The sequence below is a fragment of the Peromyscus maniculatus genome, chromosome 10, assembly GCF_049852395.1.
Source record: "Peromyscus maniculatus bairdii isolate BWxNUB_F1_BW_parent chromosome 10, HU_Pman_BW_mat_3.1, whole genome shotgun sequence".
Classification (NCBI taxonomy): domain Eukaryota; kingdom Metazoa; phylum Chordata; class Mammalia; order Rodentia; family Cricetidae; genus Peromyscus; species Peromyscus maniculatus.
In genome coordinates, this window is record NC_134861.1 from 41,468,047 (window position 1) to 41,489,939 (window position 21,893).

At 42.3% G+C, this 21,893-nt stretch overlaps 1 protein-coding gene across 10 annotated transcripts in view; it reads right to left on the reverse strand.

Moving 5' to 3' along the window:
• The window catches only part of Ldb2 (LIM domain binding 2), a 349,265-nt gene that overhangs the window by 274,275 nt on the left and 53,097 nt on the right, over positions 1–21,893 (reverse strand). The gene's annotated exons all lie outside the window — the stretch shown is intronic.

Below are 21,893 nucleotides of genomic sequence, written 5' to 3' on the forward strand. Positions count from 1 at the left end.
CTAACCACAGGGAGCACCATTCCAGGGGCTGTGCTCCCAGACTGAACTAACATGAGAAAACATCAGGCACCAGCACTCACTTCTCTCTGCTCTCCCACTTCAAATGCAATGCTACCAACTGCCTCAAGCTCCTGCCACCAGGAGGGACTGTACCCCAGAACTGTGAGCCAAAAACCAAACAAACAAATCACCTTCATTCTTCGAGTTACTTTGTCAGACATTTTGTCCTGGCCATGAGGACAGTAAGTAACGTGCTGGGCTACTGGGCTGAATGAATGAGATAATACACATGCAAGTTGAGTCCATGCTTCGCAAAACTCAGGTAAGCTGTGCACAATGATTGACAAATATTCAGTGATACTGGATACTAGCATCTATCCCAATATCGTCTCACTAAAAACACACACGACACTAAGTATAACCACCACAATTTTTGTTACACCTGACAGTATTAAGTTTCAAGAGGTGGAGTACAAACCTTTCTAAACCTGTGTAATCTCAGTTTGGTCAGAGCCCCAAAGTCTGTGGGTCACCTTTCCTTCCGCTGTCCACATATTCTATGGCCAAGTTTATGTGTTCTTCACTCATCGAGTTTCTGAGGCATCTATTCACAGCACAGGTACTCATCTGTGCATGTAAGACCAGCAGGAGTTTTATTTAAGAGAGTGAATGACATCTGGGTGCCAACTATGTCTAGGAGTGAATCTGGGCACTCGGGGAAAAAAGTAAATGAGACAGTGAACATTTCTGTTTGCTTAGGTGACATGGAGGAGAGAGAAAATAAGGAAACCATGCTATCTTGTGTCATAGGTACTATTGGTACAGAAGTGGTTCTTCACATGTGGTAAGTGCCGTGTGTCGGGGGGGGGGGGGGGGGTAATACGGGATGACAGAGAAGTGAATGTTGTGTTCCTGACTGCAGATAGGAAGTTCTGAGAAGGCAGACTTCCTGGAAGAGGTGGCTGTAGTGAAATTCTTTGAAGGATGTGCAACTTAACTGGCAGATGATTCAGGAATGACACTACAGAAAACAAGAAGATACACATTTTACAGTATAGTGAGGCTTTTTAAGGACATAGAATAAAAAATTATTATTTTTCTTAAATATGACTCCTCACCACGGCTTATATGTTTAAAGATGCTTAGGCCATTTACCAAGTGAAGAGATAAACTAAACAGAGATAATAGCAAAAATTGTAACCTGGGGACAGAAATATGGTTATTTAGATTAGTGGCCCAGAGCATGAGATACAAAATGTCTGCTCTTGCATTCAAAAGGAAAACACAGAAGCAAGAGCATCTATTAACCACATCCAATCTGTGACGCACACGGGTCTGTGAGTAAATTCATGCTAACCAAAAACACTTGCAAGATTTGGGGGTGAATAGAAACCCTCCTTTTTTGTAGGATTCAAAGATGGAATGTGCTTTGGGTTTGATTCTGTATCCATAGTGAGAGGCAGGACCAAAATTCATCACGTGTAAAGGCAACATCACTACCATATCTAGTTTGCCTTGGGATGGTGCTTAGTCATTGGTCCGTGTATTCATTGATACTTTCCAATCAATATTGATTATTTTAAGTGGTTGGGAATGAAGGTGTGTTATGAATGAATTGGTTGCTATTTTTTCTTTACTGAGCTCAGGGTAATAATGGTTGTTGCAGCCAAAGCAGTCAGTAAGAGGGACCTTGGTGCAGCAAGCCTGTAACCCCAGCTAGTGAGGAGTCTGAGGCAAGAGGATCACAGTTTGAGACTTATCTATATAGCAACACCCCATCTCAAAATAAAAAAAAAAGTAAAGAGGTGAGGATGAAGTTTCTTGGCAGATTGCTACTCTGTCATATGCAAAAATCCTGGACTCAACCCCAGAATTAAAAAAAAAAAAAAGCAAGGTAGTAGCATATGCCTTTAATTCCAGCATTCAGGAGGCAGAGGCAGGTGGTTATCTATGAGTTCAGGGCTGGCATTGTTTACAGAGTGAGTTCCAGGACAGTCAAAGCTACCCAGTGAAACCTTGTCTTGAAAAACCAAACCAAACCAAAGAATCTCTCAAGTATAACAGAAAGCCTGAATCCAGCCCTGTGCTGGACAGTTCTAGGCAATAGATTTCACCCTCAGTGCTCAGTCATCTCACATCTACATTCAGGGGTCATCATGGGAAGTAAACAATATATGAGGTGCTAGATACAGGTAACCAATTCCCATACGTTTAATAAATAGCAGTTACTTTTCCATTTTCTCTAAAATGTCTAAATATAACTATAGCATCCCAAATAGTTATTAATCACTTATATTCTTTCTTGTTAGGATGGAATGTTCTGTAGATATCTATTAGGTCCAATTGGGTCATGACATCGGTTAAGTCCTTTATTTCTCTGTTAGGTTTCGATTTGGGAGATCTGTCCAGTGGTGAAAGTGGGGTGTTGAGATCTCCCACTATTAATGTGTGGGGTTTTATATGTGGTTTAAGCTTTAGTAATGTTTCTTTTACATATGTGGGTGCCCTTATGTTTGGGGCATATATGTTCAGAATTGAAACTTCATCTTGGTCGATCTTTCCTGTGACGAGGATGTAATGTCCTTCTTGATCTCTTTTGATTGATTTTAGTTTGAAGTCTATTTTGTTGGATATCAGGATGGCTACCCCTGCTTGTTTCTTAAGACCATTTGATTGAAAAGTCTTTTCCCAGCCTTTTATTCTTAGGTAGTGTCTATCTTTGAATTTGAGATGTGTTTCTTGTATGCAGCAGAAGGATGGGTCCTGCTTTCGTATCCATTCTGTAAGTCTATGTCTTTTTATAGGTGAATTAAGTCCGTTGATATTAAGGGATATTAATGACCAGTGATTCTTCATCTCTGTTATTTTTGGTGGTAGTGTGTGTGTACTTCTCTTCTTTGGGGTTTACTGTTGTGGCTTTATCTATTGCCTGTGTTTTCAAGTGTGTATCTGACTTCCCTCGGTTGGAATTTTCCTTCTAGTGCTTTCTGTAGGGCTGGGTTTGTGGATAGGTATTGTTTAAATCTGGCTTTGTCTTCGAATGTCTTGTTCCTTCCGTCTATGATGATTGAAAGTTTTGCTGGGTATATTAGTCTGGGCTGACATCCATGGTCTCTTAGTGTCTGCATTACATCTGTCCAGGTCCTTCTGGCTTTCAAAGTCTCCATTGAGAAATCGGGTGTTATTCTGATGGGTTTACCTTTATAGGTCACTTGGCCTTTTTCCTTGGCTGCTCTTAATATTCTTTCTTTATTCTGTACATTTAGTTGTTTAATTATTATGTGTCGAGGGGACTTTTTTTGGGGGTCTAGTCTGTTTGGTGTTCTATAGGCTTCTTGTATCTTCATAGGCATTTCCTTCTTTAAGTTGGGAAAGTTTTCTTCTATAATTTTGTTGAATATATTTTCTGTGCCTTTGAGTTGGTATTCTTCACCTTCTTCTATCCCTATAATTCGTAAGTTTGGTCTTTTTATGGTGTCCCAGATTTCTTGGACATTTTGGTTCATGGCTTTGTTGGCTTTAGTGTTTCCTTCGACTGATGGAACTATTTCTTCTACTGTATCTTCAATGCCAGAAATCCTCTCTTCCATCTCTTGCATTCTGTTGGTTATACTTGCATCCGAAGTTCCTGATCTTTTACTCAGGTTTTCTATTTCCAGCATTCCCTCTGTTTGTGTCTTTTTCATTTTTTCAATTTCCCTTTTCAGATCTTGGACTGTTTCCTTTGTTTGTTTCATTGCTTTTTCATGATTTTCTTTCAGTGCTTTATTGTTTTCTTCCAGGATTTTAATGTTTTCTTCCAGGACTTTATTGTTTTCTTGGAGGGCTTTATTGTTTTCTTCTAATTTGTTTGCCCTTTCCTCTAGTTGTTTACAGCGTTCTTCCAATTTTCTTGTCTTTTCCTCTACACAAGCCTCTACCTTCTTCATGAAGTTACTCATAAGGCTACTTTCTTCTGCTTCTTCCAATTTTTGGTGTTCAGGTCTAGATGTTGGAGGCGAGCTAGGTTCTGGTGATGCTGTATTGCTCTTCATTTTGCTGTATGTACTTCTGCTTTGACGTCTGCCCATCTCCTTGTGATTCCTTCTTGGTCTTATCAGTGGACTTGTTTCACAAAGAGCTGACAGACTCAGGAAGACTCTCTCTCTTGTCCAAAAGGGAGTTCTCTTGTCCAACTCTCTGGTCCAGAAGGGAAGTCGTCGGGGCTATTAATCACTTATAAAAAGCATTCCATATGTGAAATCACATGCATGTATACAGTATAGATCGCCACATATAATCTCATGTATATTCAAATAATTAATATCACTAATAATGATTTAACTCTAATGTTCTATCAGTCTACCTAATCTAGATAATATATATATAATTATATAATCTCTCTATACATAATCTAGATAATATAATCTATAATGCAGGTTATAATCTATAACTAATTATAGCTCTAACATTAAGGTTAAAAAACAATAGAGGCTAGAGAGATGGCTCAGTGGTTATGAGCTTGTATTGCTCTTGTGGAGGACCTAAGCTAGGTTCATAGGCCTCATCTCAAGCTCTAGAAGGTCTGAAGCCTTCTTCTAATTTCTTCAGATACTTACACTTCTGTGCACATACTCACACATAGTCATAGATAAATACATATAATTTTAAAAGAAGCATAAAATCTTTAAAATCGATAACAACATTCAGAGGATAATTTAAAAGACTGCCTTTTAAATTAGACATTCATCCCAGAACTGAAACACATCTGAGCATATTCAGCTGCCATAGTTGCCTATCCCCAACCTTGCAGGTGGCCTTTACTTCAGGGTAAGCAAAAGCCAAAGAACAAAAATAAAGTTGGGCTTCCAAGCTGCTGGGCATGTCCAACAATGAAGTCAATATTCTCCTTCCCAGAGGCTCATCTGCATTTCTCATTTCCACAAATTCATAAATACAGAAACTTCTCCCCCCACAATATGAATATTCACCAGTAAACAGAAGAATTAGATTGTTATGCAAAAGACATTGTCTCTCTGGTGCATGGAAATTCCCTCTGCCTCACTCTGCTGAGCAAGGCTCCTCCTGCCCCAGGGTTCTGCAAGACAGAATGCATCAATGTGTATTTCTAACTACTGCTAAGCCTTAGTGCTCCTATTCATTGTGAAAAGAGCAAATTAGCTTCCTAAGCCTACGATTTTGATTTATAATTTATTATATTAGTCATTTTTCTCAGAATGCCCAAAAAATATGCTATATTCAACATATTGAAACATTTTGGACCAAGAAAGAAAGAAGCCAAGAAAGCAGAAAGATAAGAGAGGTGAGGGGTAAAGGGGAGAGGAAAAGGGAAGTGGAGAGAAGGTAGGGGAGAGGGGAGGGGCAGAGGAGGGCAAAGGTAATGGAGTTTTCAATGCAAGTGGGTAGAGTCTAGAGAGGCATCAAGACTACCATCTGAACAGCAACGACAAGGTGGGGAATTCAAGGTTGATTAAATCCTGAACCAGGCTTGATTGGTGCAGAGATTCAATCATAATCATGGTTCAGACACAGGAATGGAGTGGGAGATTCCCTGTAAGATTCTGGAGCCTGAAGAAAGCACAAAACAGACACACAGAAATTGTTTGGGATTTCTCACTTGCTATTCATCCTTGCCCTCTGCCATACTTTAAGGAATGTTCAGAAGACAAAAAGACTTCCCACAGCCACCAGCACCAAAACGCAAGGGTCCAGATCAGTTATGTTCCTCAGCTCTCTCCCAGCAGGCCCTGCTATCCCTCAGGAGAGGCTGCCCATGTAGGCAACTGGTGGCTGGTGGCTGCATTTGAGGCAAGTCAGAACAGCTGGCTGCAGGGTAAGATTATTAAACAGAAGCTGGAATTAGGAAAGGTGAGGGAAATTAGTATGAAGATGCATATAAAAGATGCCATTTAGAAGTTGCTCTAAAATATAATCAGAATTATCCTCCCATTCTTGGAGAGACAAAACAAAAATCTAGCAAACAACAACCAAAAAACAAAATTGCTCAAGGATCTATGCAGAAGAAGAGATGGAAAGATTCTAAGAGCCGGACGGAGGTGGTGGACGACTCCAAGGAAACAGTGTTTTTCAGTCACAACAGGACTGGCACATGTATGAACTTACAGAGACTGTAACAGCATGAATAAAACCTGCACAGGTTCAAACTAGACAAAATGCCAGTGTGGAGACAGGGAGTGGGCACAATTTCCCATCCCTAACCAAGAAGCTGTTTTCAGTGGACAGCTGCTGGGAAAGGGAGAATCCATTTTCTTCAACAAAGTGATGCTAGGTATATCTACCAAAGACATTCAATTCAGTTCATTAGATTTGTTGCCCAGGGTGGGCTGGCGAGATGGCTCAGTGGTTAGCAGTGCACACTGCTTTGCTGATCTCAGTTTGGTTCCCAGGACCTGCATTGGGTGGCTCACAACTGCCTGTGACTTCAACACCAGGCAGATCCAATGTTTCCATAGGCACTTTCGTGTATGCACATACCCACACACAAGCACACACATACACCACATACAGATGAGTGAAAGAAATCTTGGGGAAAAAAAGTTTACTATGCAAATCAATGTCAAAGGGGCCTTATTTGTAGAAAAAAATTAAACATTCTCATACGCATGTACACATATCTGGGATGTGAGTGGATCACAAAAATGATCTGCTTGCAGTTGAGTATTTACATTTTTGTCTGAACTGAAAAGTCAGCGTTGTCTTGCTTTTCTTGTTTCAAGCTTCGGTACATATGTCCAGGCCTTGACAGTAGGCAGTAGGGAGAAGAGAGTTTCACAGGTGCAGAGAGTCATGCAGAAGTCCTAAAGCTGTCAGCATTTGGGTCCCTGGCCAAATGACATGCCCTGGTTGGGCCACATCTGGAGAGACCCTTTAGTGATTTTCCACGCTGTGATCTACTGCCACCCAGGGACAGGCACAGCTGTTCTCCCCTCTTGAGTTGCTGACAGGTTTTGTGTTCCCTGTCTCTTCTGGGCTTTTTCTCTTGCTCCACCAACTACTTCACTGAGCAATTTCACTTGGATCCTATCTCAAACTTTCACTTCCTCTCCTGTCTCCAGGATGTCTCCCTCAGTTCCCTGTCCCCAGTCCTCTCTTTCCAGGAGTTCCACCTCAATGCTCCCAGTGTTTCCATCTTCTGTTGGTATGACTTTCTTTCGCATCATCTGGAGACAGTGTGGTATCCAAACTTCCAGTCAAAGCCCTTATCTGCCTACCGTCTTGATGTATTTGCATGTCCATACTTCCTTTACTGAAGAAGCCAGGCTGGGGAACTCAGTGTCTTTCCTGTCCCCTCTCTTCTCTATTGTCAGGGATTTGCTCACACTCTGATAGAGAGGTCCATGCCCCCACCCCCACCCCCTTTCAAATCTGTGCCTGTCTGCACACTCTGGGTAGGAAGGGTCTCTTCTTCCAACTGTCATCTATAACCTCCCTCTCTGGGAGGCACAGGATGACTTTGAACACCGTCTTATTTTCAGCTCCCACATACTGAGGTAACCATGCCCAGTTTTATGTGGTACAAGGAATTGAAGCCAGGGCTCCATGCATGCTAGGTAATCACTCTACCCATGGAGCCATATTTCCTAGCTCACTTGTACCATTAAAATCCCATCTGAAAGGACAGGGATGTCACAGACAAGGTGTAACCTAAAGAATCCAAGGGAACAGAAGAGATTCAGTGAGTGAAATCCTTAACTGAATTTTGGAAGATGGAAACCCAACAGAGAAATATGGACACTGTTGTTGAATGGGGAGAGACCAGGACTTCTTCAGCCCAAAGACAAGGACACCAACATGTAGCCAGCCAATTCCCGACAGGAACCGAGAACACCTCAGAACTTGAGAAAGTGGCCAGTGACGGTGCTTGAGACCTGAAGCTCCAATGACTGAGTCTCTCCATGCCAGGGCTCCTGCCCACTTCCTCCTTCCTCCCTAGGACCCCAACTGCCTCCTGAGCATAGAAAATCTCATGCACACGAAGCCAGGAGTTGGAAAGTTCTTGTTAAGATAGTTCAAAAGGATATGGGAAAAAGAAGCTCTACAAACTGCCGTGTAGGTCACTCCGGTGAAAGACAATGCTAGTTGACTACCCAGCCATGGATGGCAGAAATCACCACTTGTATGGACCAGCTTTGAAGCACACACGCTTATGCTGAGCACCTCTTGATTATGGATTCCTGGGAGCTCAAGGTTTCCTAGATTTGTGCTAAGTTTTCAAAGCAGCACAAGAGATAAACACAAACAGACAAAGGGTAGAAACAAACAAAATAAATGGCTCAGGAGGCAGAGGAAGAAAACCTCTTTCTTTTAAAAAAGCACCATTTAATTTTTTAAAATCATGTCTATATGTGTTTTGATAAAAATAAGTTAATATTGAAAGCACTCTGATTCTTGGGGGTATAATAGAGTTGCACTAGAAATATTATTCTCATGGTTAAAATCTATGTGTGATGTTGGGAAGTAATTAAATGACGCTGACCTCGGCTTTTCAACTGTGAAATTGCCATGGTAATATACTAACTCACAGAGTTGTTTTGAGAATTAAAAGGAGATGATGTAACAGTGTGTATATTCTGTGCTAAATAAATGATTTGAAAAGGCTTTTTATTACCAGTAGTTCTTGCCATTTTGGAAAATGAAAGTTTGGCATATTATATTTTCTCTAGAAAAATGGGTCCATATACATACATGTGTGCAGAGACAGTATCTAACACACTATTCCAAAGGAACTCAGACTCTGCCAAACAAATGCTCCCTGAAGTTAAACGTCTCCACTGCGTGGAAATCACCAGTGGCAGGGGAGTGGGTGGGTGGAGAAGTGAGCCATTGCTTGGGAAAAGACCTCATCTAATCCTGTGTATGCCAAACGGAGATGATTCCGTGGGACCAGAGGTAAAAATGTCACCTGATCCGAGGGCTCCAATCAAGCCTCCAGTTAAATCTTTTGTTTTATAAGACTTCCCTTTGTCATGGTGTCTTTTCACAGCAATAGAACACTGACTAAGACAAGCCCCACCCCTTGACTGGTTGTCCAAACCTTCTTGCAGGGTCCCAGAATTGCAGCTGTCATTCATGCGACTGCCTAATTCTTCTGTTTCTAGTCTTTTCTGCCCCACTGCCAGAACAAACTTGTACAAATGTACATTTGTAGATTGTCCCTACTCTCTTCTAATCTCTCCAATGACTTTCATCAATCAAAGGAAAACGTAAAACTGTTATGCCCTGTGAGATCTGTGTGCCCTGGCTCAACTCTAAGACTGATTCCATCTGCAGGTTGCTTTTATCAAAATTCTCCAGCACTTCCTTCTTCCTCAATATTAGTCCTGTGCTGTGCTGTGGTGTGTGTGTGTGTGTGTGTGTGTGTGTGTGTGTGTGTGTGTGTGTGTGTGAGAGAGAGAGAGAGAGAGAGAGAGAGAGAGAGAGAGAGAGAGAGCATGTGTGAAAGTGTGTGTTAGAAGATTAGAAGTCAACATTAAGTATTTTTCCTCATTGCTCTCCACCTTCAGTTTTTGTGAAAGGGTCCATTGTTAGGCCCGAAGCTCACCGATTTGGTTAGTCTGGCTGGCCCGGAAGATTCAAGAGTCTGCCTTATTGTCACTGGGATTATAGGCACATGCAGATGTGCACCCAATCTTTCCCATGGATGTTGGGATCTGAACTGGGGTCCTCACGCTTACACAGCAAGCATTTTGCCAACAGAACCACCCCCAAGTCCTTGTCCTACACTGTTAAAGAAAAAGTGTTTCCTTCCATCCCTGGTGTGTACACATAACAAAGAGAAAACAACCTTGCAGTGGGGGATGGGTGTGGTTGGGGTTGGGGACAAAGTGCTGAAAGCAATATCTGAGATTCAATAGAGCCAGGATCACATCCAGGGTAGTCTAACTGCAGGTTCCATATTTCTTCAGCCCCACTAATTAAATGCTTATTGAATGCTTGGGTGCCCAGCAATAGGAAGGAGAGAAGCTACCAGTCCTCTCTAAGGACAGCTGCTGGTACTTTCCAGGAGATCTGCATGCCCTTCACAGGAAGCAACCATGGCCTCTAGGTTCTTCCTTTCTAGGAAACCACCAGAAACCCTTGTCTTAAATCCTGTAGCCATGGAAAGCCAAAGCCATCATAAGCCTGAGGTCAGCACAGGTTAATTGGATATTCCTTTCATGGACCAAATGGATTAACCCTGACTGTGAGTCAACATTGGACCTCTCGGATCAGGTGACATTTTTGTCTCTGGTCCCACAGAATCATCTCTGTTCGGCCTACACAGGATTAAATGCAGTCCTTACGCAACCAGTGGCTCACTTCTCCACCCACCCACTCCCCTGCCACTGAAGAATTCTGGGTGATTAAAAAGAAGAGAAAAGGAAGGGCCTCATCATTAAAGTTGAAAGGGAGGGGCCTCATCATTAAAGACTTTTCTGTACAGTACAGATATTAAGTTCATTATCATCATGTCAGGAAACATGGCGGCATGCAGGCAAGCACTGGAGCAGAACCTAAGAGCTTCATTCTAGTCCACAGGCAGAGAGAGAGAGAGAGAAAGAGACAGAGACAGAGACACAGACAGAGAGACAGAGAGGGAGAGAGAGAGGCAGGGCTTGGCATGGACTTTTGAAACCTTACAGCCCAACCCCAGTGTCAAACTTCCTCCAACAAGGCCACACCTACTTCAACAAGGCCACACCTCCTAATCCTTCTAATTCTTTCAAATAGTGCCACTCCCTTGTGACTAAGCATTCAAATATGTGAGTATATGGGTGCCATTCTTATTCAACCCACCATAGTGGATGTGGGAAGAGTTGAATTCAGCACAACCAGGGTCCCTTCCTAAACAGTGTGAGATGGAAAAATAAAATCACAGAGAAGCCCAAGTGGCTGAGCCAAGTTCACAAAACAGCATACCCCTGGCACTGACAAATGTGACAGTCAAAGTTGCTTCTCTCCTCTTCTTTACCAGTACTGAGCTCTCAAATTTTAGTTGAGTACAGGAGCAGGCACACGAACACACACACACACACACACACACACACACACACACACACACACACACACACTGTCTATTCCAGTCTCCTTGAAGATAAGAATGACCACATGTCCAGGTTTTAGCAAGTGGGAAGTCAGTAAATACAGTGTACATGTATACTGATTGGTCTCAGATATTGACCACTCTTCATACACGCGCATACTACTTTTGCTCACATTCAGTTTGGACGCATAATAACACAGGTTTGACCCAAGCTTGGACTACTATCTCCATCTCTAGGGCAGAACTCATGTATTGAGACTGGAGCACTCAGATAGAACCTTCTGTCTTCCTTAGCCTGGTGATGATCCCCTTGGAGTCCCGTCTATGGACATTCTCAACAGGTTTCATAATGAAATGTCAATTTGCTCAAAAGGTTAGTAGTCTGTTGCTCTCAGCTGAACCCAGTCCTGGTTGTCAACGGATAATACAAACAATAAATATTGGGACAGTAATTAATGTTTGATATGTTCCGGGTAGTGCAGAGAGATCGTTAGACATTCCATGTCCTTTAGTCATAGTAACCTCAAGATGGTGGTATTAGAGTAACCACAGACTGCATAGAAAGTAAAGCTGATGTAGTGAAGGGTCAAGTGATTTGACCATGATCACTTGTCTGGCTCATAATTGGCAGGGTTGGAGCAGCTAGAATTTGACTATGGAGACACACTAATGAGACACAGGGTAGGACACACTGATGAAATTATAGGGGAAGTGGAATAGCTTTGACCTTCTTATATGGTAGCATTCTATTTTTACCTTTTAGGATGACACTAATATAAAGGAGTCACATCAGAGTCCTCAAACCGGGCCTTTTACGGTCCAGCTTCTTTAGAGCGCCTATTTGTGAATTTTGTATATGTCAAGCATAGTGACACTAACTCTGCATTTGCAGTGTAACTCCCAATTTTATAATGAAGTAAAATTATACACCCTAAGCCTTGGAAGTGATTAGAATAGAGATCAGTGTGTAGATTGAGTTTGGGAGCTGCATTTTAACACTCTACCATCAGTGCTCTGCGGAAGGCTACTCTCCGTGATCATCAGACTCCAGGGACCTGAGTAAGTAGCAACAGCATTGCTGATAAATGATGCGATGAATGCACAGGAGTCAGCCAGACATGAGGTGGGGACACACTGCCATCCTGGAGAACAAACCTTCAGAGCATATCAACGGCTTGGAAAACAACTACAAATTCAGAGACTCATAAATTTTCACTGTCCATTGAATTATATGAGTTAATCTTCATCTTTAAGCCGAAAGGACTAAGAGCCATTTGGGGGGACTGGGAGGACATCTCAGTTCAGTTCCGTCAGTGGTACAAGCCTGGGAACCCGAGTTCAGTCCCCACAGTTGATATTTTAAAAAGCCAGGACATGGTGGCATGAGTTTGTAATTCGAGTGCTGGGAGGTAGAGACAGTCAGATCACTGGGGTGCTCTGGCCAGCTGCCATCGCTTAAAGTGGTGAGTTAAAAAGGAAAAAAAAAGTGCACAGTGGTACCCAAGGAACAACACCCCAAATAATCCTCTAGTTTCCATATGAATGCACACATGTTCATATTTAACTGCACACGTGCAGAAGAAGAGGAGAAGGAACAAAATGGAAGATGAGGAGAAGTAGAAGAAAGGAAGGAAGAAAAACCATCTAAGGCATTAGAGTAGAGTGTCATTACCTCCAGGTGTGTCTGCACGGGCATTCCCTGATAGAAGAACCACTCTGAGTGTAGGTGGTACTATCCACTGGACTGGAGGCCAGGACTGGATTAAGGACAGAAAAGGAGAGCTGAACACTAGCATTTCTCCCTCTTTCTACACCCTGGTCTGCCCAGATGTGAGCAAGCAGGTTCACACTTTTGAACAGCAGCTTTGAGATTCCCCTACCACCATGTCTTCCCTTAGGTTGCTTCTTATAAGGCCTTTGGTCACAACAAGAGAACAGTAACTAATACAAGTACAGCATGCATCATCACAGAAGTTCATTGACATCCCCGCTTTACTCAAAATGAGACTGAAATAGTGATAGGAAAACCAGGTCTGAGTCCTTTCTGCTTCCAATGATCTGCTGTTGGATAATATATATTTGAGGGAGAAAAACATACATTTATATTAATTTCAAGGCACAGCAATCTGAAAAGAAATAACCAAATATGCTCTGTGAATTGTAATCAGAAAAGTTAAATCTATATGATGCTTAGGCAATGAGACATTTCAGAAAATTCCCTGGAAATCATACAAGGTTTCTACCTAGTCAATGGAAGATGGAACCTTTCTTATAACTTAGCATTATTATCATTACCATTGTTATTATTTGAGACAGTTTTATAGCTGAAAACCATTCACTTCTCATCATCGGTGTCAATGAGAAATAGGCACCAATATGACAGTGCACAGACCAGAATTGCTCAATGAATTTCCTTTAACTTTTAGTCATTCCCTGCATGTGTGCTCCCTGGGCACCTGTCAGGGTCTGATGACTTTACTTGCAATGAACCCTTTAATACTAATGGTGTCCCCTTGTCACCACCCCCTCACACACTTTCTACCACTCTTCCTCATCTCACTCAAGTCTTTCGCGGCTCCCTGGTACCTATGCCCCCCCCCAGCCTCCTCTTGTGGACCTTCCTTCCAACTCCTCCCATGTCCCATTTGCTACACCCATATCCCCTGAGTCTCTTACTCACACATTCCTCACTCAGGAATGAAGACATCTATCTGCTCAGCTGTCCCCTTCTAAAATGGTCCTCCCTGGACATCTTCTCTAAAATGTGGCTCCTTACTTTTTGATGGGTTTTCCATTATGCCATTTCTTTCTTCCTGACACTCTAGCACATATTTGTTCATTTACTTAAAATTCTGTCTCCTCTGTGAGGGGAGGCTGGCTGACTTCCGGAGCTTGCCTCAACAGTTGGTTCACATTAATTGAACAAATAATAAATAAAGGTCATATGGTGTTAGTGAGAGGCCTCAGCAAATAAAGGTGCTTGCTAGGGAAACCTTGAGTTCTGTATTCGAGTCTATGCAAAAAGGAAGGAGAGAATAAACTTCACAATGTTGTCCCCTGACATCCACACACATGCCCACATGCATACTCCCCTATATACTAATAAATAAAAATTTAATAGTTACTGTATGAATCAATAAACTTCCTAGGGGCAGCAAACATGCTAAGTCTGAAATATGTAAATGAGTTGGCCAAAGATGTCTAGGTTCTTGAGAAAAATCCTAATAGGTATGACTATGGCATCACACCTGCACAACATGGCTGACCCAGAGTGCAGGTAGATGTCTTCACACAGTATGGGTCCTGCATTATAGCAGAAGCCTGTCTAACCTTTAATGTCCTTACTGGTACAGGAATATGACCCCTTCCATACCAGATAGAAGAAAGAGGGGCTTATCTTGTCCACTACTTCATTTCTAACATCTACTAACACAGTAATTGGTGCACGCAAATATTAGTTGAAGCAATCAGGGATTATATTAAGACCATTCCTCACATCAGGAAACCAACTTTCCCAGGTCACTCAACTGGTATATGCTGCATATACAACCTAAATACGCACTGATTGATTCCAGTTGCTTGTCTCGAATCCTACAAAGAAAATGGGAGAGATGGCTTGTTTTGGGCATCTACTTTCTATAATATGAGCACTGGTATTTTAAGTGAAGGCCTTGCTTATGTGGTATGAAAGGTATAGAAATCAGTTTACAGTTTGAGTTTTGAAATGCGTGTATCCTCACATTGCCATTACACTTGTCAAAACACGAGCATTTTCTAGAAAATTTTCTCGGGCTTCTTGCCAAGCCAATCCCAACTGCCATTAAAGATGGGCTTGCCTGTTCTCAAAGTTATAGTCATTCTTTGGGTGCGATATTTTGATTCGGGATGATTAAAAAAATAGGCTTATTTTTCAAAGATGGAACCCTTCCTCCAAGCTCCATTAAACATCTGTTCTCCTGATTGTCATACAGGGTATCTGTATTATAGCCGTGCACTGGGAAGTGTTTACCATTGGGGCATTCATGGACAGTGAAGAAGAGAACCCTGGTGCACAGTGTTTCCTGACTTCTGTGGCATAAATACATCCACTGGGGCCAAGGCTAAGCTGCCAATATTAGCAGAGAGTGCAAAAGAGGTGTCCACGGTGGGTACTTGAGATCCAGCTCCAGTACACCATGTGAAAATTCACCAGGAGAATCGATCAATTGAGGGTGCTGCCAGTTTCACATTACTATGGCCCAATACCTGACGGAAATGAGTTAGAGGAAGAAAGGTTTACTTTGGTTCACAATTTCAGAGATATTTGAGTTCATTATGATAAGAGTTCATTAAGGAGTGATGGACAGAAGCTTGAGGATACAGTGAATTCACATGGTACAGACCAGAGAGCGAAGAGCTCTGAAAACCAGACATATCCTTCAAAGGTACACCTCTAGTTATCTGCTTCTGCTAGCTAGGCCTCATCTCTGAGAGGCTTATATAGTGGTTTGAATGAGAATGACTCCCATAGGCTCATATATTTGATAGTTTGATTCCTTTTTGGTGGACTGTCGAGGAGGATTAGGAGGTGTGGCCTTGTTAGAGGAGGTGTGTCTCTGGGAGTGAGTCGGCTTTGAGGTTTCAAAAGCCCATGCCATCTCCTATTGTGGATCAGATGTCAGTTCTCAGCTACTGCTCCAGCATCATGCCTGTCGGTCTGATACCATATCCCCTGCTGTGATGATCATGGAGTAACCCTCTGAAACTGCTAAGCAAGCCCCCAATTAAATGCTTTCTTCTATAAATTGTCCTGGTCATGGTGTCTGTTCACAGGAATAGAACAGAACTAAGACAGTTACATAGCCTTCAAAATAGTGCAATAAAATGGGATGCTTAAAATATAGGGTAGTAGCTGGGTGGAGGTGGCACATGCCTTTAATCCCAGCATTCAGGAGGCAGAGGCAGGCAGATCTTTGTGAGTTCAAGGCCAGCCTGGTCTACAGAGTGAAAGGAAAGGTGCAAAGCTACACAAAGAAACCTTGTCTTGAAACTCCAACCTCTCCTCCCCCCCAAAAAACCCCACAAAACATGGAGCAGTAAAGAACATAAAGGACATTTCAGACTCAAACCAGAAGGGAAAATGGAAGTTCATCAGATTTAAAAATTTTCCCCCAACATGTTTTTATTAATTATTTGGGAATTTCATACAGGGGAGCCCAATCCCATAAAAATTCTTCCCAGGTCTACCCTCCCTCCGCTCCCCCCAAACAAAAGAAAACAAAACAAAACAGCAAGTCCAGTTTGTGTTGACCATATCCTCATTGGACTATGGTCAGGCTTCCAGTGGCCGGCCCCTTAAAGGATCCTGAGAGAGAGAGGAAAGAGAAAAGGGCAGCCACCAGCCCCATGACTTGTGTCTTCTGTCCCCTCCCACCTCTCTTGCCTACCCCCCAAGCCCATGCTGCTTGGGACTTGAAATCTGTGGCTGAAGGGCTATCAACCACACAGCTTCAGAATTAATCAACCACACTGCCTGCCCAAACCTACCCAATCTCCTTCATCCAGCATTTCCTTTTTGGAATCCTCTCAGAAGTTTTTTTCAATTACCTCCTTCCCTAAATGGAGTTGGATGGGGGCAATGAGTACTGAGTTGGTCTTTACTTTTTGGAGAGACTTTTTGATCCAGTGAGTTCCCCACCCCTCAAGTAATTGAGTTTGGGTCCTGGTTGGTTGTTTTATTTTTTTTTCCGCCAAAATTTTAGCCCTCCCCACCCTGAGTCTGAAATGCTGACTATCCAATTGAAAAAAAAAAGGGTAAGCACCAACTTTTTTAAACCAGCCTTGCAACAAGAAATCAACATTTCCTGTTATGAAACCAAAAATAATGAGAGGAAGAAATGAGACCATAGAAAAAATGTAGTACACTGGAGAAGGCCCAATTTGATCTCTTAAATCTCCATTAAAAAAATTCTGAGAGTCTTAAAAAACGTATTCACAGAATTTTTACTTGCCAAGTTTACTCCTTCCATCTGGGTATCAAAGCCCTTCAAAGCTGGCCATTATCTTGCCTGACCGTTGTTATAAACAGGCCATTCTCACTGCTTACATGGAAGCCAAGGGTCTTCCCTATGTTCAGACCTCCCCTCTTCTTCACTTAAAAAGAGATTGTTCTCATTGTCTGAAATAACTTCCATTTTGCCATACTCCCCTCTGAGCCATTCAGGCCTTTCACTGACTGAGTTCCTCCTCGGTGCCCATGCTATGCTAAGAGTTTAGTGCATGGAATTGTTACATCCTTAGGACAAGATCTCCATTTGGAGAATGATGTCACTCCAGCTCATAAAAGGTAAATAATCAAGCAGTGTGTGTGTGTGTGTGTATCACTTTTTATAGCTGAAGTTTAGATGCTTTCACTTCTGTAGGAATGTCCAATTAAAATCTCAAGAACTCACTGGGCTGTTAGCCTTATGATGATCAATCTTTTATAGTCTAAGCTGTTATGTAACCATAGCCTACCCAGTTCAATTCCACATACCACCTTGTATTTCCTAAAGGGTTTCTAGTTCAGACCTGTAGCAAGGCAGGGAAGAGAACAGGTCTCTGGATTTCTTCAGTTTTGTCTGAAAACCTTGGCCATTTACTCCCAGTATGAATTTAAGCAATTCAAGTAACTTCAGAATATTTGAAATACTAAGACCCACCTTGGGGACCTATCATGCATAGTTAATAAAATGATGTATGTGAAGTACCAAGCCCTATACTAAGCACATAGTGTGTCCTAAAGAAATTCAATGAAGGGCTAGGAGTTCTGCTCAATGGTGAGCACTTGCCTAGCATGGGCAAGATAATAGGTTTTAATCCTAGCACCATATGCACACACAAAATAAAATAAATGCTAATTGTTTTTATTCAAGTCAAAGCCTGTGTTTGACTGATAAAGTAATTGCCCCCTAGACATCTTCTTTATCCATGCCTCAGCACAGTCTTTCTCTGTGTGCACTCAGGGTTTGACTACATGACTTGTTTTGGTCTATAGAATATTAGAAAACAAGATTAACGTAGAGACTTGAAAATCATTTGCAAGTTAGTATTGCTTTCCTAGAATTCTACTTTTATGTGGGCTAGGTTGATAGAGACATGTGACTCAACAAACATGCAATACCAAGAGTTAGCCATGTCCCTGAGTTAATACCCTCATCCAGCCCCAAATATAGCAGCCATCTAAGTGACATTTGACAAGAACAAAAAGGTTACTTGACTCAGGACAGAGAACGGTGGTAAGGCACAGGATTATGAGCAAATAAAACAGCTCTTATTCCAAGCTACCACACTTTGGGGTGGTACATTAGGCAAACATGTGTAGTTCTCCTTTAAACTTCCAATGTTTATTATATTGGCTCATCTTAGTATATGTGCATACTTTCTGGAAAATGGAAAATCTGTAGGAGAGATGGGGAGACCTTAGAAGATAAGAAGAAGGCTTCTTACTTCCAGAGCATCTCAGCATGTCTAATGGAAGTTGGACTCAATTTTCCTTTAAGAAAAAGCACAGTCTTGTCACATGAACAGCTAAAATACTTTGGCATCTTCTCAGACTACGTGCACTCTCCCAACATGGCATTTTTCTGACTTGGAAATACAGGATGTAAACTTTGTAGGGAGAGGCACATTCCATCTCCAATGTTGGGAGAGGCTGACCCTCTCTCTTATTAGAAGAAAATAGAAATGGAGATAAGCCAGCGGCAGATGCAGACTCTCAAACTTATCATCACCACTCTGTTAGGCTCCAGCTCAAGTCTCTCTAGATGCGCACTGAGCCATATTGACACTGCGTAGTTCTACATCTGGAAAAAACCACTTTTAAACTTCATTGCACAAGCAAACTTATGGCTTCCTTTTGGCCTTTAAAGACAAAGACCTACTTTTGTGAAAACTACAGTGAAGGGCTTTGGAGGAAGGTTCAGGAGCTCTTGTTGGGACTGTAACACACTTCTTGTTGTATACCCAAAGAACACCTGAAGTTCATTGTCACCTGAGGAAGACACCAGGGGAAGCACCTTGCTGTGGACTGACCAGAGCACCCTGAGATTATAAACCTGTCTCCCTGCCTGGCAAAGCACACAGCTCCAGTGTGGGCAAAAGGACATTAATCTGTTTTCCATTAATGCTAATAAATGATTCAGCCTTCCATGTGGAGTGAAAAATAAAGAGTGAAAGCATACTTCATGCGTCTTGGAAGAGTTTCCTCTAAAAGCACCTCTCGCCTGCACCCCTGAGGAGCTTTTCCCTTTCCTTTCCAGCCCTCTTCCATGCATCGAAGGGAAGGTGGGTTTTGCTCTGTGTTGCTTAGAAATTCTCACAGGCAATCAATATCACCTTTCCCGTGTGTGTCCCGCCACGAAGGGACTGCAAACACTCCATGCCAACAGGGGACTTGGAATTTCATATAAGCAGGGGGCAAAGTGTTTCTGAGCATCTTGTGTTCCAGCACTTGATGTACGAGCTCCGATGTAAGCAGAATTGTGACCCACTTTGGCGGGAATTAGCTTCGCTATGTATGAGGAAACTGAGGCTGAGAAAGCTAATTCATTTTCCCAAGGTAATGAATGGCTCACAATTGAAGTTAAGCGATGTATCATGATTAGTTGTGGACAGAGGTGAGCCGCTAGTTAATTTAGAACACAGGACCACACCAACCCAGCCATGTAAGAAATCTTAAACTAAAAAGGTGGGTTGTTCAAAGTTTTAGCTTTGTATGTGCCAGGAACAATGCTGTGAGATCACTTGTGTTTCCTTAATTAAATGATGAGGTGTTTATACCCTCAATATACAGGCAAGGAAGCACCTCCATCTGGATATGATCCCAGCTCCTTATAAACAGGTCGGTGAAACACACACACACACACACACACACACACACACACACACACACACAATCAGAAAGAAAGTCATGCAATCACTTCCCAGATGAATAGCTGAGGATCTGGGAGTTGAGGAACTCAACCTCAAAATCCAGCAGAGCCAAGCAGGAGGCAAGTTGTACAGACTAGAAATAAACCTGACACCTAGGTCAGGTCACACGGAAAGGACCTTAAATGACAATGTAGGACATGAACTTATGCATATGTGCTATGATCACAATCATGTAAATCTTTACAAGTGAGCCTGAAGACAAATAGACGCAGTCAGCAATGGTGGCACATGCCTGCAATTCCAGCATTTGGTCAAGGGAGGCAGGAAGACCAAAGGTTGAGGGTTGTCCTTGGCCACATAGTGAACTCAAGGCCAGCTTGGGCTATGTGAGACCCTGCCCCCTCCAAATAAACAAACGAACAAAAACTAAGCACACAATTAGATAGAAATATGAATGATAGCAATACTTTCAGTCTCATCGTGCCTAGCCACTGAGCCTGTATTTGGGAAGCCATGGTAAACAACAGAGAAGTTCAGCACTGGGGTGGGGAGGGGGAGGAAGCCACACCCACCCTGTAGCTTTTGTAATTCACTTACAACACTGAGGGTATCTGGGACTATGTGGCCACAGTTAAAGCATAGATGGACCCTCAGGTCTAACACAATTATGTTCAAATCCTGCCTCTGTCCTGTGTCAACATGTTTCATGACCTAACTTATTTAGCCTATCTCAGTCTCAGCAAAGAACCCAACTCACCAAGACTACAGAGTGCATTACAGTGCCGGTGTGAAGAACACTGTGTATAAGAAAGCAATAGATCTTGGCAAGGTGGGTGAATGCTCCACCCTGCCAGAGTATGACCAGGGACCCCCTTCTCCAATGGCGGCATCTGGTGCTTCCCTGTTTTCAGATGCTGGCTCCAGGGAGGGGGCTCTACGAGGAAAAGATGGGCACCAGTAACACAGCCTGGATCAGTGGAGCATCTGAGGGTATTGACTTGGTCACAGCAGCATTTCCCTGTTTGTGCATGCACACTCAAACCCAGGATCCAGGAGATAGTCTGAATCTCATGCAAACTCAGAACCTGTGAAATTGTGTTTTGATTGGGTACACCACATATGCCCGGCCTTATCTACCCAAGTCTCTAAGGAAAATTATAGAATACTTTTTTTTTTTTAGCCCCTGCAGAAAAAGATTCAGTTATTACAGTTTTTAAAATTCAGGGCAGGCATGACCATAGCTAGCCCTGACATTTCTGAACAGACTTGCGTTTCCAGGGAAAGCATGCTAACACAGTTAGTGCTCTGAGGTCTGTTTTAGCACACAGAAAATACAAGTGGATTCACAGAACAATCAGGATTTTCTCTTGAATATCTGAAGCAGAAAAAGCACATATTTAAATTAGATGATGACATGGCTTATTCAAATCCTCCCACCTGGTGAAACAACTCATTGAATGCCATTATCTATCATGTGGATACCGTCTTAACAGGTGTTTGTGAATCCTGGAGAAGTTGTCACATGTGAATAAGACTCTAATTCTCACACAGCTACCTTTGAATGAGAACATTACTTTTCATCTCAAACACAACTAACGCAAGTAGAAAAAAAAATCCGAGATGTGTTATGTATTATGTATTCTCACCTAGACTGAATGGAGACTTTCTCCTCTTTACCCTTCCTTAAGACAAGATGGGGTGTGTGATAAATGTATTGTAAATTCTAAAGTCCTCCACAAATATCAGTTGTGCTGAAAATTAAGCTTTGCATTTACCCTCGACTCAAGCAACAACAAAAACTTCAAAACAGAAGGAAGCCAGTGGGTCACAGGGCCCAACTTCCCATTTTCAAATGGGCCTCTACAAAAGAAAACTAGATGACATTTTAAATAGACCACTTTCCAATTAAATGTCAACTGCTAAGATGCAACCTACAGCATCATAAAGTCTTAGAACC